This window comes from Protopterus annectens, chromosome 9.part0 (assembly GCF_019279795.1).
Source record: "Protopterus annectens isolate FY-2018-M chromosome 9.part0, PAN1.0, whole genome shotgun sequence".
Classification (NCBI taxonomy): Eukaryota; Metazoa; Chordata; order Ceratodontiformes; family Protopteridae; genus Protopterus; species Protopterus annectens.
In genome coordinates this window covers 1,482,544,424-1,482,565,192 of record NC_056743.1, presented here as the reverse complement: position 1 = coordinate 1,482,565,192, position 20,769 = coordinate 1,482,544,424, and the positions used below count along the sequence as shown (strand labels likewise).

The following is a 20,769-nucleotide window of genomic DNA, read 5'->3' as shown; positions in this document are numbered from 1 at the left end:
TCATTTAGACTCTTCGTATAACGGTAAGAGACCTGGTTCTCGCCGTTTGGCGGTACCAGACCACAGACAAGCTGGTCCGCCTGAACTGCTACTGCCCCGGGAGGCAAGAGGGTTGCAGCGTGTTGGTAAGCCCAGGAACACCGTACTTGGGCCCAGAAACATTTATGTAGAGGTACTCCATGTTAATTATCTCCTGGACTGTTCTTCTGAAAAGGGCCCCCAAATTTGGCTCAGGGAAGGGTCTTGTTATTGTGCTGGACTGGTAGAATAAAATGACCACCGGTAGTGAGGTTCTGATCGCACACCACCAAGGAGGTCCTGGCCTGTGCAGCCTCAACTGATCTCGTATATAGGGTGAAAAGTTGGAAACGACCACCGCGCCAAGAGCAGCCATTGTAGGATCCTCATGTGTAACCTTCCCATAGGGAACTGCGTATTAGTGAGCTGCTATTATTCCAAAACTTTTCAACACCAGTTTGGCCAGGGCTTTCTTGGTTTCAGAAGAAACAACCTGCTGTTTGAGGGTTGACCCTGGCTGAGGGAGCGAGAAAAAGCGATCGTATTTAGGTCTGCTTCAAGGAAGGAAATACACTGAGGGGCGAGGGCAGACTTTCTCGGTTTATCAGTCCTGTGGTAAACAAAGGCTGACTGTGTAGTCTCTGGCTTGCACAGGTGCAAATACCGGTCGTGGTGGTGGCGTGATGCTTGAAGTCAGCCCAGATAGGCACTTCAAACCTTGCTCACCAAGTGAGACGAACTGCTGCCATGCACGGTGAATACCCCAGCTGAGGCAGTGAGTCCAAAGGGCAGAGCTCAAACTGAAAGTGATTGTCCCCAGCCGGAAGCGCCGCAGGTGAGATCTCTGGACGGGGTCTGTGGCCATTTGATGTGGTATGCACGCATCTTTGAGATCATGCCGAGCCATCTCAATTGTCTTTCTGTAAGAATGGAAGGATCGACCGGTGAAGAGTGACCATCCGGAACTCTTTTCTTCTTCATGAAGGTGTTTGAGATTGCTGAGATTCAAGAGTCGGTCCCTGTCCCCTGTCTTTTGGGAATAAAAAAGAACCTCGAGTGTTCCGGATCCTCTTTGGTCCGCCACTGGGACTACAAGGTTGGATGACTCGGATTTTTGAAGGCAGTTTTAAAATTTCTACAGCTGCTGGATTTCGCATGAAGTGGGGTGGCACCATCTGGGAAACCTTTCTTTGTAGAGGTGGAGTTGATGTGAAGGGGATTTTTGTATCCCTCTGGTTATAATGCATTTACCCAGGAATCCGCTATTATTTGAGCCAGGCCAGTGGGTATAAAGCTAGCGACCCCGACTGCCCGCCCAGAGCAGGACTGGGCCGGGCCTCTCCCAGTTCAGGAGTGCGAAAGGCTTCCTGTGGGACGGAATTCCCTGTCGCCTTTGGTTATAAGTGGACGTCTCCCGCTGCCGCCGGGCTGGCGTCTTCCCATTTCTACCCCCCTCTCCCAGCCTCTGGAGGGGGTATTCACCTGTGTGGCTTTGGAAAGATCCCGGATTCTTATGGAGACCACATTTTTCGCCTACCATTGCCCCCCACCTTTGGGGCACGGGTTCAGTAGGAGTGTGGAAAAACCCGGATCCAGACAGCAATTGAGTCTCTTCCCTCTTGCTCACACAGAGTCAGAGTCTCCCTTAACCTTGGGGCAACTAAAAGTGTGGCACCATCAATAGGGGCATTGGCCAAGTGTGCTGAAGACCTGAAGGCTTTTCACTTAAAGGAACGCACAGCCGCATCCGCGATGGTCTTCAAGAGCAACGCATGAAGCTGCAGTTCATTTCCTGTTCCCTCGGCTGCATACCGAGATGAGTCTCCCCGCGATGAGTTGCTAACTATGGAGGTAGAGAGTGTTAGGAGTTGTGCTGTTACATTTATCTGAAACAGCAGCATCTGTAAGTTACTCCTGGAGGGTATCTGTCCAGCTCGCTTGATGAGATCCCTCGTGGTGAAACCTGTAGGTGGTGAAAGGAGTCAAAGAGTTTAGTGAAACCATGGAAAAAGTTGCTGGTTAACTAAAATGCGCTTCCCATATCGGTTCCCTAGTCCTAGAATCCTTATTAGGAGGATGAACAGATGGGGAAGACTCAGACATCTCCTTTTTCGGGTGGCTGCCGCCACCACTTTCATAGCGTCGACCGGAACTCCCTTGGTGAGACCAAGATTTATCTTGGGGGGCAGTGTGATGAACTTGGTTTCCTGTGGGACTGGTTTCACTGGTGTCGGTAAGCTCCCACGCCCTTCGAGCAATCAATTCCATTAATTCATCGAAAGTTTTGGAGTCCCACCCAGGTGGTGAGGCAGAAGGTTTGAACCCAAAAGCCTTCGTAGCAGCACGCGACTCGTCCTCAGTGGGGGCTAGGGATTGCCATAAAATCACCCCTCTTCTCAAGATCTCCAGGATGTCTGCAAACACACATTCTCAGAGGGTGATTTAAGGCCTTTGCCTCATCCAAAAGTCGGTTTCAGACGTTAGATTCCTGTGGGGAACTTATGTGTCTCCTACTTACAGCCAAACACGTTTCCTCAGGACCCTCAGAGGGGGCTTCTGGTGAGGCCTCCAAGGAACAGGGGAACCACTGGGGTGGCTGAGGCAATGGGGGCCTGGCACAACTTTGGATGGGTGCGTGGGAGCTAAAAACAAAGTGGCCCTTTTGGGGCTGGAGAAGATTCCCCTGATGAAGTGGTTGTCTGTGTGCAGGCACAAATACTTTCCCTCCATAAGGGTCACAACAAGGCCCCGAACCCTGGGCCGAAGGCTCCCGGTTCTGAAAGAACATGGGAGCATCTCCAGACCCAGGTGCCGTGGGGCTCTGACCCGAAGGCACGGAGCCCAGCCAGTCTGCGCTTGGTATCTCAAGAGGGAGAGTCTGCACCAACAGGGTCGGTCACGACTCTGTCCTGGGAACCCGAGAAGAGGTCCATCGGCTCCGCGACTCCCTGCATCGTGATTCAAGAAGGGTCGAAGTCAGTCGCGATGCTGATCGTGCAATGGACGGTTTCGGCACCCAGGGCTCCACTATCCCAAATCGTGGTCATCCTCTCCAGCTCCGAGATCTGGATGGGTACCTAGAAGGAGGACGCCCGTTGGAGATATTGGGAGGCCTTCTAGTTTTGACACCAACTGGAAGAAACTGCAATCAACTTGGAAAGGGAACCGCAAGTTTTCCATGAGTTTCTGTGACTACACGATCCACATCTGTCTCAGATAAGGACCAGAAAATGTCTGGAAGAGCGGGTTCAGAGAAGGGAGCCGAAAGATATAATCGACGAATTAAATGGACGCGTGATGGCAGTCTCACACACGGTTCCAAGATCTGGGGCTCAGGGAAAGATAAACGTTTGACTGCCGGCCCAGAGATCATAATGGAACCGGCGAATCCAACTTCCTAGAAGATTAACCTCAGTTTAATAACATGGGCTCCAAGATCTTCGATCCCTTCGAGGATTTAGAAGCCTGATCCGACTTGTCCAAAGCCTCTTGAAAGGCAGGCTTAAGTAATCCTCTGTCTAAATTATAGCTTCCGCAATTGATGTTTCATCCCTGTCATGACCCTCCCGCTAAACTAAAGGAATGGCAAATAGAACAATTCTCTTGAAGGTGGAGAGGGCCAAGACAGTAGACGCAGGAAGCATGATTATCAGTAATGGACATTTTCTGTCCACACTGACATCTCACCCAAAAAAGCCAGATTTAGCTTTCTCCGACATGACTAAATATAACAAACACTTCATACTTGAAGCTAATAAAGTAGAAAAAAACTGCTAAAACTACTAAATCCTATAAATGTATATATATGTCTAGAAAAGTCTATACAAGTATACAAGACACTCACAAACCACACCCAGAGAAGACACAAAGATTATTGCCGTATGGGTGCCCAGTTAGTCAGTGATATAGGGGATATATAACATATATATATATATATATATATATATATACATAACACACAGCACTTCTATAAACTATTTAAGAAATATAAAGTGATTTCAGCAAAGAAAATATGTAGCTTATCTGTAAACTGTAACCAATTATCAATTTTCTATCTGGTCCGAGCTCTCCTCGATCCTATCTGTTGCAGTGGCTAACTAGATCTGGGTAATGGCAGGGAGGATTGTGGGATATGGGTTGGTTTCGAGCTTCCCTGAGATTCAGAGTTTTGCAATTAAATAGGCTTTCTCGAGCAGAGGATACAAGCTCCGAACCCGTGTGTAAGAACAAATGGCAAGATTGAACACTCTCACATAGAGCCCTTTAAGATGAGCTTGCTTCTATGGTCTGCTAGTGTCCGCATATTAAAGCCTTCACAAACTCCACAAGAACTATCCAGATGCACTGGCCTAGACAGTACACACTCCCTGTGGGCATCAGATAAGTGAATCTTGTGCCCATAGAAAATGCATTTCTTAAAGCCCAAACAAACGCATTGAAAGAGTTTGTTACTCGAAAGCTTTGCTTTTTATTAAAACTGTGGATGTTGAACGTTTTGGTCTTATTTCATGCTGGTTTATCAGACTTCTCAGCCATGATAAACCTACCAGAAACAAACTACTATAGAAGAGGAAGAAAGGACTGCACAGAGAATGCGTGGGAAAGTCTAGCTAAGCCAAAAAAATATATATATTTTTAAAGCGCTAAAAGGAAAAAGGAGGCAAGGAAAATAAGTCTCAAGGCAGACTTACAGATTTTACCACAAAAAAAAAAATATACATATATATATATATATATATATATATATATATATATATATATATATTAAGAGGAGCTCTAGAACAGTGAAACCTTGATGTTTTTCAGACAAGCAGCAAACAAGCTCCAAGGTAATCAAGGAGAATGAAGCATTACGGGACAGAGAGGAGGAGCTCAAGCTTTGGATCCCAAGTTTGTAAAATCGGATCAGAAACCCACAGGTTGAGGAATGAATAAAAATTACATCACATCACCTGTTTTGAGCATAAGATGCCTCCACAGCTGGACACAAAGCAAAACTGTCTTAATGACAAAGACATCTCCCAAAAGGCGAGGTCATTAGGAGACAAGTTTAACTGCCTTCTCTCTCTATCCTTTGTTGACCAGGTTAGTCCCACTAGGCTAGCAGCTTTTTTAAATACTACTATGGGAAGTTTGGCCAAGATATCAGGAAACTTCCTCTACTTTTTCCAATAAATGCCATGAGATTTTACAGCCAAATGAAACATCATAAACTCAAGCAGATGAGGCAGTGAATCAACGTCTCATCTGAAGTATGACTCTCAGGAGAGCAGCACTCTCATACTGCACTATAGTGTCAGAACTCTACATGGTGTGGGAATAAAATCCAAAGGTGAGCGCCCTATCTATTGTGTGCCACCAACATGCATCAAGCTAGGGTGAGGGTGCGATGGGTGGGGGAGAGGTCATTTACAACCTGTAATCAAGACTGCCCTCTTCCTGGGCAACAACCAGACAGGGATTCCTGCAGATCAAGATGGATGGAAAGTTTGTTTTACTTATACGAGGGGAAAAAAAAATTAACCCATCTCAAAGATCTTATATGGTCTGTCTGCCACTCTTGCAAGAGGGATACAAATCCCTGAGCTAAGGAAAACCAGTACTGCAGTTAGGTAGTGGAAGCAAGGGTATGCCTGGAACATGTATTCCAAGACAATGTCCTTAGATGCTTGCTAGAGGTCTGCAGTTTGGGCTAAGTATGGTAATCTTGCTCCAACAGTCTGTTACACACTATCAGCACAGATGAGGCATCTTCCCTCTGCTTGATCACACAGCATCTCTTGTTGGTAGTGAGAAACAGTTACCATACAGATGTACTTTCTTTCAGTGATGAATGGGATGTGCTTGAGTTGTCCAACAAAAGGGTCTCCATATAGTGTTACCAGGAGGTAAGCGACTAAATGCTATGTTCAGAAGACTGTAGCACTGCCATGTTCTCAATATCCTCAGACAGAGAAAGCCCTAGAGCAAGCTCAGACTACTCAAACTTAGAACACGCCTGTCATAAAGATGTCAGGACAACCACCGTCAGAAACCATGGATGATGTGTGGATAAGAAGTTAGCATTTTCCTATCTAAAGTTGCTAGAACAGAGTTCCCCTCTTGCTGTTTATAGTTTTCTGCTACAGGTCCCTAGAAATGATGCAACATCATGGTTTGGGGCCCAAACATGTACACTTAAGCTGCCTCTTTCTAGTCTTCTGCAAGCAGATTTATACTGCTCGGCCACCACCCCTAGACATCTGAAAACACCCATGAGTAGATGCAAAAAAAAAACAAGAAAAGTACACTTGTGTACACTTACCATAAATGTAGATGTTAGAGTGTCTTCACTGTTGCAGTCATTACATTTGGGCAATCTGCTTACAGGTTGCCCTCAGTCGGCCTGATTAACAAAGTCTTGGGTTCTGCATTGGTTGCTGTCCCTTCTTCCATGACATCAGGTCGTCAGAGGTATAAAACATGCAGCATACACCATTACATCAGATTTTCTTGCCCCAGATGTCACGTGCCCCCCTAATGGGGAGCAAACAAACATAAAAACACAAAGGTATACCTCCAAAAAAAGCAAATACACCAAAAAGGCTTTTAAGCATAGTAAATGAAAGTAGAGGTATAGCCAGAAGTAGTTAGGGGGCTGGAGGGAGGGTAACCAGGACTGCAACAGTGAATACACTCTAACATCTACATTTATGGTAAATGTACAACTGCACTATGATCTTCCTGTTTCATTGTTGCAGTCATTACATTTGGGTAGATTCCCAAAGCTATGGTTGGGAGGAGGAGTTTATATAGCATTATGGCCAGCTATAATGCCCAGCAAGACTGCAGTGGCAAAGCTAGTTCTGGATTTAGAGAAAATTGGCAAATGCTAATGCTTGGTGAAAGTATGTACAGAACTCCAGGTAGCAGCTTCTAGGATGCACCTGGAAGGAACACCTCTGAGAAAGGCTGCAGAAGTAGATGCAGCCCTGGTGGAGTGAGATCTGATCCCCTGGGGGATGGGTTTTCCATGGTGTTTATAGCAGAAATAATGCAATGGCTTATCCATTTAGAAATGGTTTGTTTTGAAATAGCCTTCCCCTCTGACCCTGCAGCAAATGCTACCAGCAGTTCAGATTTTCGAGGTTTAATCCTATCCAAGTAGAATCTAAGTTGCCTGTGCACATCCAAGGAATGCAGAATCCGTTCCCCTTTGTTTTGTGGATTGTTTAAGAAGGTTGGCAAATGAATGGACTGATTAACAGCCACACTGGAAACCACCTTGTGGCATGAAGGATGGACTGGTCCTGAGAGATACCCTGTCTGCATGAAAGATGATGAAAGGCTCCACTGCCATAAGGGCCTGTAATTCAAATATCCTAGCTGAAGTGATTGCTAAAAGGAAAGCTGTTTTCCAAGAAAGAAATATTAAGTCTGCAATAGCAGCTGGCTCGAAAGGAGGTAGAGTGAGTTTCTCCAATACAAAGTTAAGGTCCCAGGCAGGGGTTGGAGCTCTCCTAGGTGGTCTCAAATTTTTGGCCCCTCTGAGGTACTGCTTGAGCAGAGGATGAGAGAAGAGGGGAGGTTCTGTGTTATAATGAGCTGCAATAGCGGAGGCGTGGATTTTAATGGAGGAAAAAGTCAGGCCCTTGAGAAGCATCTCAGTTAAGTATTGCAAAATCTGAGGTAAATTGGGCGCTGCTGTGCTCATCCCTTGAGACTGGTTCTGGGCACAGAATCTTTTTCCATTTTTCAGCATAAGATTTTCTAGTACTAGGCCTCCTTGCCTCTAAGATGACACCCATCACAGGTTTGCTGAGGGATGATAAGGATGAGTTTAAGTAATTAGCCAGGCTGCAAGGTTCAATGTTGGAAGCTGAGGGTGCAGAATCTGGTTCTCCTGCTGAAACAGCAGGGAAGAGGTCTGAGACGGGTGCCATGGAGATAACTGCAACACACTGCACAGGAGGGGGTACCAGTGTTGGTGCGGCCAGTCTGGAGCAATCAAAACCATCCTTGGTTTGTCCTGTTTGACTTTTAGTAGAACTTTAGAGAGCAGAGGCAGCAGGGGGAAGGCGTAGACTGATAGATTTTTCCAGCTGAAGGACAGAGTATCCACTTTCCAGGCTTTTTTGTAGGAAGTCCTTGTACAAAACTTATCCAATTGGTTGTTCTGGGGGGAGGCAAATAGGTCTATGTCTGGGCTCCCCTATTCGCCTGTCAGCATGTTGAAAATCCTTGGTTCCAGTTTCCACTCGTGTGGGTCCATGAAGTTTCTGCTTTGTCCATTTGCCAGTGTAATTTTCCTGGCAGGAATTGAGCTTGTAGGTGCACTTGGTAGCTCAAGGTTGTGTTCCACAATGCCATGGGTAGTCTGCAGAGGGGGTAGGAATGTGTACCCCCCCCCACTTATTTATCACATAACCGTGGTGTTGTCCGTCTTTACCATTAGTTGTCCTGTAAGAATGTAGTCTTTGAAGGCTGTCAGAGCATTCTGTACAGCTATTTCTTTTTGAATGATATGTAGGTGCATTTGACTTGGGTTCCATTTGCCCTGAATGCACTTCCCTGCCAGGTGAGCCCCCATGCATAGTCTGATGCATCTGTTAGGGTTTGGGCGGCAGGGGGTAGTGTGAATGGTAGTCCCTTGTTTTGGTGGCAGGCCTCTGCCCACCAGAGAAACTCTAGGTGTAGGCAAGGTAATGATAGGAATCATTGTTTCTAGACTGAGAATGTTGACTCCATAGGCTTTTTAGATACCACTGTAGTTTCCTCATATGCAGTCTTGCATATGGAATTAGAAGAATACAGGAGGCCACGAACCCCAAGGGTTGCAGTATTTGTCTTGCAGAGAGCAGGGTTTTTGTGGCCACTTATTTGGAATAGGTTATCAAATGAATTTGCCTTTCTGGTGTGAGGTAAGCCATCTGTGAAGTTGTATTCAAGCTTGCTCCCAGAAATGTAATTTGCTGACAGGGTACCAGTTATGATTTTGTTTAAGGTGTACCCCAGACAAGTTAGAACCCTTTTTACAAACACCAAATGATTCAAAAGTATGCCCTGGATTTCCGCCTGAATTAGACAATCGTCCAGGTATGGGTATATTTGAATACTTCTTTGCCTGCAAAATGCAATAACTGGAGCCAGGCATTTTGTGAATACCCTGGGCACAGCAGACAAGCCAAAGGACAGTGCAGAGAATTGATAATGCGTGTAGCCTGCTTTGAAGCGTAGGTATCTTCTGCAAGATTCCCTGATTGGGATGTGCAGGTATGCATCTTTTAAATCTAGTGTTGCCAACCAGGCGTCTTTGCCTAGTATAGGAAGTAACTGGTGAAGAGTCAGCATCTTGAATTTTGGAATCTCGAGAAAGATGTTTAGAGTAGACAGGTCCAGGATTGGACGCCATGATTTGTCTTTTCTGGGTACTCGGAAAAGTCTTGAGTAGAAACCTTGTCCCTTTTCCTCTTCTGGTACCAGTTGAATAGCCCCCATGCTTAAGAGAGAACGTACTTATCTTTGAGCTTCTGCCCACGGATTTGGGGGCAGGTCCAGCCACCCATTTGGTGTTGGCAAAGTGTGGAAATGAAATCTGTATCCCTGGGACACTACTTAAAACCCATTTGTCCTAGGTTATGAGTTACCAGTTCTTTGCATGACGAACAATCTTTCCCCCCAAAGGGACGGTCAGAAGAGAAGTGCTTGGAAATTTTATAAGGAAGTCATTGAGACTGTTTACCATGGGGGGTGTCTTGTTATTTCCAGATTTGGAAGTTGAGGCCCCCAACTGCTTAGTTCTGAGAGCCCCTGGGACTGAAACCTGGGGTTTTTGCTGTGTCTGGGTTTGGCTGGAGAAGACCTGGAAGGGGCTGGAAAGGACCAATTCTTAGTAGGCCAGTGCCTACTAAATCTAGGAGGTTGCACTTGTAAAAAAATCTTTAACAGTTTGCATAGATTTAGTTTTATCTTCCATCTTTTTAAGAACTTCTTCAGCCTTGTCGCAGTCCTGATTTAAAGGAGCATCTAACAATTTAGCTTTAACATGATCAGGCAAAGATTGCTGCTTAAGCCAAGCATGCTTTCTAAGCACAGACCCAATAACAGCAGCCCTGCAAGAGGCCTCTAAAGAATCAAAACCACATTGCAAAGTATGTTTTCCAACTTGTTCAGCAAAATGCATCAAGTCCTGTAAATCTATTTTCCACACAGTCAGGAATCAACATAATTTTCTGGTTAAACAGTCCAATGACATGTTGCTGATATTTTAACATATGAAATTGGCAGTTTAAAGGGCTGACTGCCAAGATTGCTGAAGTATAAACTTTTTTACCCCATCTACCCAGTGCCCTGGAGTCTCTATCAGAAGGGGTAGGATTTTTAGCAGTAGAAGCCTTAATGCCCTTAGGCCCCTGAGAAATAGTCTCTGGATCTGCAATAGGATTTTTAAGAAGGAACTTGCGGGACTCAGGAACCCTGTAGTACCCGTCAGGTTTACTAGGGGCAGGAGGCAGGGAATCAGGGGCCACACACTGGATTCCGAGAAAACATCAACAATGTCTAGTACAGGAGGAATAGCCAAAGGCCTATGCTGCGGGAGGAGGAGGAAATCCCCAAGCCTTTTTTTTGAATCAGAAAATTTCTGGCTTTGCCAGTGAAAATGCTCCCTTAAAGTATGTAAGGTTTCCCCAAAAGAAAAATTCCCAGGAGGGGAAGCAGAGGGAATAGAATCCTCTGCATCAGAATCCTCATAAGTAGGTAAGGACAAATCCAGGTCATCAGAAGAGTCAGAAGAAACAGAATCGTCGTCAGAAGATTCATAATCAAGCTCAGCCCTAGGCCTCTCGGGGGGGGGGGGGGTTTGACTACCCCTGATTAGAGTTATTAGATCTTCAGCCATTTTTATCATTTGGTTTTTAGGCATAGGGGCCTGGGCGTTGTTTTTTAGACATGGATCGAGATTTAGGCCTTAGTAATGAAGGAGGCATCGATTTAATATGCAAGTCCGTAGGCCTGAAAACACCCTCAGAAGCCGGTGCCTGCACAGCAGCTCCAGAACCATCCAAGGTAGAGACATCCGCAGGGGTTCCATAGCTGAAGTATCTCGCAGCATACTGGACTCCAAATGGGTCTCAGTAGAGGCCTGCGAATCAGAAGTAGCGGGCATCAGGGGCTGTGAAAATGCCTCACCGAGTACCAGCAAACTGGTGACTGGCTTAGCAGAAGCGTCGTCGGCAGTTTTGGACCTCGGCGGCCTGTCTGTCTTTATCTTTGCGTTTTTTCAGAATCCCGGTAATCAGATGGCTAACGGGACATTTCTGGAAAATTAAACAGAGAACCGAAATATTGAGGCAAAAATATACAGATGACGGATAGTGCGCTGATTAAATAAAGCACAAAGCCGACAGCAAGGTACATCGTAGTCAGTGCCTAGGCAAGGAATACAGTACAAATTAAAATCTTATGAGGTATTTGCTTTCCACAAGTAATGCAATTATTAACTTTTACTGACATCAGTAAGGAGCAAAAAAAAAAAAGTTTCCCCAAAGTACAGTTGTGCACCTACCATAAATGTAGATGTTAGAGTATATGCACTGTTGCAGTCATTACACTTTTGTTATCCTGCTGGCAGGCTACCCGCAGTCGGCCTGAATTCCAAAGTCCTGGTCCGGCGTCAGTTGCTGTCGCCTCTTCCCTGATGTCAGTGCGTCAGGGGTATATAAGATGCAGACAACACCATTTTCTTCAGCTTTTCTTGCTCCAGATGTCAGGTGCCCCCAAGAAGGTAGGCAATACACATTGCTTATAAAAACATACAGTGTAATAAAAACAAAACCTTCATCTACAAGCAAATACGCCACATAGGTTGTATAGGATAGAGAAGTATAGATAAGTCCCAGCAAAGAAAGGGGGATGGAGGGTGGGTAACCTGGACTGCAACAGTGAATACACTAACATCTACATTTATGGTAGGCACACAACTGTACTATGTTCATAGTGTTTCACTGTTGCAGTCATTACACTTGGGTTGAATCCCAAAGCTGAGGTAGGGCAGCTGGGTCTAAAAAGGATTAGGAGTGGCTATGAGGCCATGCAGAACTGCAGTGGCAAAGCCTGCTCTGGATTTAGAGTAAAGAGGTAAGTGATAATGCTTGGTAAAAGTGTGCACTGAACTCCAAGTTGCAGCCTCCAAAATTTCCTTGGTTGGTGGTACTCTGAGAAAGGCTGCTGCCCTGGTAGAATGTGGCCTAATATTCTTAGGCACTGACTTGCCATGCTGTGCATAGCAAAAACGAATACAGTGTCCTATCCATTTTGAAATAGTCTGCTTTGAGATGGCCTTTCCTTGTGATCCTGCAGCATATGCTACAAACAGTTGCTCAGTTTTTTTGAAAGCTTTTGTTTTGTCCAAGTAGAAGCGTAGCTGCCTGTGTATGTCCAAAGAGTGCAGAAGTTTCTCCCCTTTATTCTGGGGATTTGGATAAAATGTTGGCAAATGAATGGTTGGGTTAAGAGCCACACTGGACACTACCTTTGGCATAGATGTTGGGTTTGTCCTTTAGAGAAACCCTGCCCGGATGAAAAATGATAAAGGGTTCCCACTGCCATTAATGCCTGTAACTCTGAGACTCTTCTTGCTGAAGTTATTGCTAGGAGCAGAGCAGTTTTCCATAAGAATTTTATATCAGCTGTATTGGCTGGCTCAAAAGGAGGCAGTGTGAGCTTTTCTAAGACAAAGTTGAGGTCCCATGTAGGTATCGGTGCTCTCCTTGGGGGTCTTATGTTTTTTGCCCCTCTGAGGTACTGTTTTAGCAGTGGATGAGAGAAAATAGGAGGTTCCGTATTGTAATGAGCCGAAATGACAGAGGCATGGATCTTAATTGATGAGGATAAGCCTTTGTCCAGCATCTCAGGTAGGTATTGTACAATCTGAGGAATATTTGGAACAAGTGGTTCAAGTCCTTGTGCCAGATTCCAAGCACAGAATCTCTTCCATTTTTCTGCATAAGATCTCCTGGTGCTGGGCCTCCTGGCTTCCAAAATAACATCCATAACAGCTTTAGAGAGAGGTGTGTTCTGAGTGGCTATATTATCTGCCATGCAGCCAGATTTAAGGTTCTGAGTTGGCTGTGCAGGATCAGATTGTTTTGAGTCAGATGATGAGGAATTTGAGGTAAAGTTCAGGCTGGGCCGTGAGACAAGCTCTTTAGGATTGGGTAACAGTGCTGGCGTGTGGCCAGTCTAGGGCAATCGGTGTTATTTTTGGCTTCTCTTGTCTGACTTTTTGGAGCACCTTGAGAAGGAGAGGTAGTGGTGGAAAGGCATAAACTGTTAGGGTTTTCCAGCTGAATGATGGAGCATCCACTTTCCATGCTTGTGGGTGATAAGTCCTTGTGCAGAATTTCTGTAGTTGGCAGTTGTGAGGGGAGGCAAAAAGATGTCTGGCCATCCCCATTTCCTTGTTATCATGCTGAAGACAGTACAGTTTTGTACCTACCATAAATGTAGATGTTTGAGTGCTAATACAGCTGCAGTCATAACAGATGGGTTTTCCTACCTTCAGGCGGGTCCTCGGTCGGCCGAACTCCAAAGTCTAGGTCCGGCGTTGGATGTCGTTGCCGCTTCCCTGACGTCAATGCGACAGGGGTATAAAAGAACCAGCCAACGCCATTTTCTTCTGTCTTTCTTGCCGCGCGGTGCCTGAAGCAGAAGCAGTTCGCAAGTGCCGGTCGGCTAGCTCCTGTAGCCTCCGTTTATTTTCTTATTTTCTTTTTTGTGGTTTTGAGAATTTTACTTTGTTTATAGCTCCTGAGACTGCAGCTGTATGCACGATGAACATCTGTGGATTTAGTTTCCACTCGTGAGGGTCCATGAGGTTTCTGCTTAGTTGTCTGCCAGAGTGTTTTCTTTCCTGGCAGGAATTGTGCCTGCAGATGTACATGATAGGTCAGTGCTGTGTTCCACAAAGTCATGGCTTGCCTGCAGAGGGGGTAGGAATGTGTGCCCCCTTGCTTATGTACCACATAACTGTAGTATTGTACGTCTTTAGTAATAGTTGTCCTGGATGTAGCAGATCCTTGAAGGATGTCAGGGCATTCTGTACAGCTAGCATCTTTTTGATTGATGTGAAGACGCATCTGGTCAGTGGGCCACGTGCACTGAATACATTTTCCTGCCATGTGTGCCCCCCAGGCATAATCCGATGCATCTGTTGTTAGTGTCTGCCTGGCTGTGGGTAAAGTGAAAGGCTATCCCTTGTTGTGGTGACATGCCAGTGCACACAATCGAAACTCCTGTTGCAGGCAGGGAATAAGAGTTATTATTGTTTCCAGGCTGTGGCAATGTTGAGTCCAAACATTTTTTAGGTACCATTGTAGCTTCCTCATATGCAGTCTTGCATATGGAATTAGCAGGATGCCATGAAGCCCAAAGCCTGCAGAATTTTTCTTGCAGGTAGCTGGGTCTTGGTTGCCAGTATTTTAAAGTAATGAGTTAGTTGCCTTTGCTAGTCTGGCATGAGATAAGCCATCTGGGCAGTTGTATTTAAGCTTGCACCCAGGAATATTATCTCTCGAGAGGGCACTAGTTTTGATTTCTTTTCGTTTACTGTGTACCCTAGGCAAATTAGTAATCTTTTTACAAACGCCAGATGCTGTAGTAGAATGTCCTTGCTCTCTGCTTGAATAAGGCAGTCGTCCAAGTAGGGATATATCTGAATTCCTTTTTGTCTGCAAAATGCAATTACTGGTGCCAGGCATTTTGTGAAGACCCTGGGTGCAGTAGATAAGCCAAAGGGCAGTGCAGAGAATTGGTAATGCATTGAGCCAGCTATGAATCTGAGGTATCTTCTGCAAGACTGATTGGGACATGCAGGTATGCCTCTGAGGTCCAAAGTAACCAGCCATGCCTTCTTGCCCAGCATAGGTAGAAGTTGCTGCAGTGTCAACATTGTGAATTTCGGAACATCCAGGAAAGTATTTAGAATTGACAGGTCCAGTATTGGTCTCCAGGCTTTGTCCTTTCTGTGTACCAAGAAAAGTCCTGAGTAAAATCCTTGTCCCTGTTCTTGCTGCGGTACTTTTTGAATAACTCTCATGTCCATGAGAGCAGGAATTTGTTTTTGTGCCTCTGCCCATTGATTTTGTGTCAGGTCTGGCATACCTTTTGACCTTGGTAGGGTGCGAAAGTGGAAACTGTAACCCTGAGAAACAATATTCGGTACCCATTTGTCCTGGGTGATCTTGTGCCAATTTTGTGAGAAAAGTGCCAGTTTTCCCCCTACGGGTGCTGCCAAAAGGTAAGTGCTTGGCATTTGCAGAGGGAAGTCATTGGGACTGTTTCCTATAAGGTTGTGATTTATCTTCTCCGCCTTTGGGGGCTGAAGCACCCCATTGTTTAGGTCTGTATGAGCCTTGGGGCTGAGATCTGCCGCTTGGGCGTCTGTATCTGCCTCTTTGTGGCCTGACACTGGAAAGGACCATTTTTTTTAGAAGGCCAGTTCTTGCTAAATCTAGGTGGCTGAACCTGTAAGAAATCCTTTACTGTCTGCTTTGATTTTACTTTATCCTCCATTTTCTTTAACACCTCTTTTGCCTTAACACCAAAGTATCATGCTGTAATGGAGCATCCAATAATTTTGCTCTAACATGATCAGGTAAACTTTGTTCTTTTAACCAAGCATGCCTTCGAATGACAGAATCTGTTACTGCGGCTCTGCAAGAGGCCTCTAAAGAATCAAAACCACATTGCAAAGTATGCTTTCCCACTTGTTCAGCTGCATGCAATAAATCCTGCATTTCCTTATTGTCAGGAGATTCTGAGCTTGTAGGCATTTTCTGTTTTAGCAAAGACATTAGGTATTGTTGATATTTAAGCATGTGAAACTGGCAGTTTAAAGCCCTTACAGCTAAAGCAGCAGAAGTGCAAACTTTTTTCCCCCATCTATCCAGTGCTCTAGAATCCCTATCAGAGGGAACAGGGTTTTTTGCAGTGGAAGCCTCGACCCCTTTGGGACACTGAGAATTTTTTTCCGGGTCAGCGGCAGGGTTTTTATAAAGAAATTTATGAGAATCTGGGACCCTGTAGTACCTATCTGGCTTAAATGGTGCAGGGGGTAAAGAATCAGGAGACAAACTGGATTCAGAAAAGACAACAATATCTAGTACAGGGGGGATAGCAAGGGGCCTGTGCTGAGGCAGTAAAAGAAAGTCTCTGAGCCTTTTCTTGGATTCTGAATAATCATGGCTCTCCCAATGGAAATGCTCCCTCATGGTGTGCAAGGTTTCCCCAAAAGAGGAATCCTCAGGAGGAGAAGCTGAAGGGATAGATTCTTTAGCGTCACAGTCCTCATAGGGAGGAAGAGGAATCAGAGGAAATAGAAACCTGGTCAGAGGAGTCAGTGTCTTTCTTGCCTGGGCCTTTTATCAGGAGGGGGATGGGAGACCCTGATCAAAGTAATTAGGTCTTTTGCCATTTTAAGCATCTGTTTCTGTGGCATGGATGACTGTCCAGGAGAATACTGTACTTGTTTCTTTGTCTTTAATGGTGTTTTAGACTTTGCCTTGGCTGCTGAAGTGGACTTGATAGTAAGCTGTCTAGGTCTGAAAAGTACAGTTTTATACATACCATAAATGTAGATGTCTTCACTGCTGCAGTCATTACACTTGGATTATCCTGCAGTCAGGCAGTCCCGCAGTCGGCCAGAGTTCCAAAGTCTTGGTCCGGCGTCGGTTGCTGTCGCCTATTCCCCGACATCAGCGTGTCAGGGGTATATAAGAAGCAGCCAACGCCATTTTCTTCAGTTTTTCTTGCCCCAGATATCAGGTGCCCCCCAAAAGATAGGCAATACATATTGCTTACAAAACATACAGTAAGGTAAAAACAAAACCTTCAGTAACCAGCAAATACACCACATAGGTAGTATAGTGTAGAAAGATATAGATAAGACCCAGCTAAGAAAGAGGGGATGGCGGGTGGGTAACCAGGACTGCAGCAGTGAAGACACTCTAACATCTACATTTATGGTAGGTACAAAACTGTACTATGTTCATTGTGTTTCACTGCTGCAGTCATTACACTTGGGTAGAATCCCAAAGCTGAGTCAGGGTGGCTGTTTCTATACAGGATTTGGTGTGGCTATGAGGCCCTGTAGCACTGCAGTGGCAAAGCCAGCTCTGTATCTAGAGTAGAGAGGCAAGTGATAATGTTTGGTAAAGGTGTGCACTGAATTCCAAGTTGTAGCTTCCAAAATGTCTTTGGTAGGTACTCCTCTAAGATAGGCAGTAGAAGTTGCAGTTGCCCTAGTGGAATGTGGTCTAATGTTAGTTAGTACAGGTTTCCCATGTTGTGTGTAGCAGAACCTGATACAGTGTCCTATCCACTTTGAAATGCTCTGCTTTGAAATAGCCTTTCCCTGTGATCTTGCAGCATAAGATACAAACAATTATTCAGTTTTTTCTGAAAGTTTTTGTTTTGTCCAAATAGAAGCGTAATTGCCTGTGTATGTCCAAGGACTGTAGAATTCTCCCCCCTTTATTCTGGGGATTTGGATAAAATGTTGGCAAGTGAATAGCTTGGTTAAGAGCCACACTGGATACCACCTTAGGCATAAATGAAGGGTTTTGTTCTTAGAAAACCTTGTCTTGGTGGAAAATGATGAAAGGCTCCACTTCCATTACTGCCTGTAGTTCTGAGACTCTTCGTGCTGAGGTTACTGCCAGTAGCAGAGCAGTTTTCCATGATATATATTTTAATTCTGCTGAATTGGCTGGCTCAAAAGGAGGTAAAGTGAGTTTTTCCAAGACAAAATTGAGGTCCCAAGTAGGAGTTGGTGCTCTCCGGGGCAGTCTTACGTTTTTAGCCCATCTGAGGTACTGCTTTAGCAATGGATGAGAGAAAATAGGAGGATCTGTGTTGTAATGAGCCGAAATGGCAGAAGCGTGGATCTTAATGGATGAGAAGGATAGTCCTTTGTCCAGCATCTCAGTTAAATATTGTAGTATCTAAGGAATGTTAGGGACAAGAGGGTCAAGGCTCTGAGCCTGGTTCCAGGGACAGAATCTCTTCCACTTTTCTAAATAAGATTTCCTGGTGCTAGGCCTCCTGGCCTCCAAAATGACACCCATAACAGCTTTAGATACAGGTGTTGTCCGTTTGGCTAATGAATCTGCCATGCAGCCGGGATAAGGTTTTGAGCTGACTGTGCAGGACCTGATTGTTTTGCTGAGTCAGAAAGTGTGGAATCTGAGGCAAAATCCAAGGTGGGCCTTGAGCTAAGTTCTTTAAGATTGGGTACCAATGCTGGCGTGGCCAGTCTGGAGCAATCAGAATCATCTGTGGTTTGCCTTGTCTGGCTTTTAGGAGTACCTTTGAAAGGAGAGGCAGAGGTTGGAAGGCATAAACGTTTAGGCTTTTCCAGCTGAACGAAAGAGCATCCACTTTTCATGCTTGTGTGTGATAAGTCCTTGTGCAGAATATTTGTAGTTGGCAATTCAGTGGTGAGGCAAAGAGATGCATGTCCGGGCACTCCCATTTTTGTATTATCATGCTGAAAACTTGTGGATTTAATTTCCACTCGTGAGGATCCATGATGTTTCTGCTTAAGTCATCTGCCAGAGTATTTTTCTTTTCTGGCAGGAATTGTGCTTGCAGATGAACTTGATAAGTTATAGCTGTGCTCCACAAGGTCATGGCTTGTCTGCATATGGGGTAAGAATGAGTGCCCCCTTGCTTATGTACCACATTACGGTGGTGTTGTCAGTCTTTAATAGTAATTATCCTGGATGCAGAAGGTCCTTGAAAGCTGTTAGGGCATTTTGTACAGCCAACATCTCTTTTTGGTTGATGTGAAGATGCATTTGGTCTGTGGTCCATTTGCCCTGAACATTTTCCTGCCATGTGTGCTCCCCAGGTGTAATCCGAAGCATCTGTTGTTAAAGTCTGCTTGGCTGTAGGAAGAGTGAAAGGCTGACCCTTGTTGAGGTGACATGCCTGTGCCCACTATCGAAACTCCTGTTGTAGGCAGGGAATTAGTGGTATTACCGTTTCCAAGCTGTGAGCGTCGAGTCCAAACACTTTTTAGGTACCATTGTAATTTCCTCATAAGCAGTCTGGCATATGGAATTAGTAGAATGCAGGATGCCATGAATCCCAAGGCCTGCAGAATTTTTCTTGAAGGGAGTTTGGACTTTGTTGCCATCATTTGAAAATACTGAGTCAGTTTTGTCCTCGTTTGTCTGGCGTGAGATATGCCATCTGGGCCGTTGTATTTAAGCTGGCACCCAGGAATATTATCTCTTGTGAGGGCACTAGTTTTGAATTCTTTTTGTTTACCGAGTACCCTAGGCAACTTAACTTTTTTTTACAAACGCCAGATGCTTTAGCAGAATGTCCTTGCTCTCCGCTTGAATAAGGCAGTCGTCCAGGTATGGATATACTTGAATTCCTTTTTGTCTGCAAAATGCAATTACTGGTGCCAGGCACTTTGTGAAGACCCTGGGTGCAGTAGATAAGCCAAAGGGCAGTGCAGAGAATTGGCAGTGCATTGAACCAGCTATAGATCTGAGGTATCTTCTGCAATTTTGCCTGATAGGGACATGCAGGTATGCCTCTGAGGTCCAAAGTTACAAGTCAAGCTTTCTTGCCCAACATGAGAAGCAGCTGCTGTATTGTCAACATTTTGAATTTCGGAACATCCAGGTAAGCATTTAGAGTGGAAAGGTCTAGTATGGGTCTCCAGGCTTTGTCCTTTCTGGGGACCAGGAAGAGTCTTGAGTAAAATCCTTGTCCTTATTCCTGCTGTGGTACTTTTTGAATAGCTCTCATGTCCATGAGGGCTGTCATTTGTTTTTGTGCCTCTGCCCATTGATTGTGTGGCAGGTCTGGCATACCTTTTAGCCTTGGTAAAGTGTGAAAGTGGAACCTGTAACCTTGAGACACAATATTCAGCACCCATTTGTCTTGGGTGATTGCTTGCCAGTTTTGTGAAAAAAAGTGCTAGTTTCCCCCCTAAGGGAGCTGCCAAAAGGGAAGAGTTTGACATTGGAAGGGGGAAGTCATTGGGACTGTTTCCTGTAAGGTTGTGACTTGTCCTCACCTCCTTTTGGGGTTGAAGCACCCCACTGTCATGGTCTGTAAGAGCCTTGGGGCTGAGATCTGCCTCTTGGGCATCTGTATCTGCCTCTGTGGCCTGACACTGGAAAGGACCAATTTTTCGTAGGCCAATTCCTGCTAAATCTTGGTGGCTGTACCTGTAAGAAATCCTTCACCGTTTGCATAGATTTTGCCTTATCCTCCATTTTCTTTAATACCTCTCCTGCCTTAACACCAAATAAAATATCTTGCTGTAATGGAGCATCCAATAATTTTGCCTTAACATGATCTGTAAGGTTTGTTCCTTTAACCAAGCATGTCTTCGAATCACAGATCCTGTAACTGCTGCTCTACAAGAAGCTTCTAATGAATCAAAAAGTACAGTTTTGTACCTACCATAAATGTAGATGTTACAGTGCTAATACAGCTGCAGTCATAACAGACAAGCTCCACAGGGCCCCTCTCAAGGCCCCATGCCTAAAAAGCAGATGCTCAAAATGGCTGAGGATTTGATTACTCTTATCAGGGGTTCTCAACCCCCCCCCCCGGACAAAATGCCCAGAGTGGAGGAAGAATACCTTTCCTCAGACCAGACCTCCATTACTTCAGAGCATTCTGAGGACCAGGAACATTCTTACTCCCCTTTCGAAGATTCTGATGCAGAGGAGTCCATTCCCTCTG

General features: G+C 45.2%; 1 protein-coding gene across 1 annotated transcript in view; it reads right to left on the bottom strand.

The window, feature by feature from the left end:
• The window catches only part of AKAP8 (A-kinase anchoring protein 8), a 1,438,733-nt gene that overhangs the window by 219,575 nt on the left and 1,198,389 nt on the right, over positions 1–20,769 (bottom strand). The gene's annotated exons all lie outside the window — the stretch shown is intronic.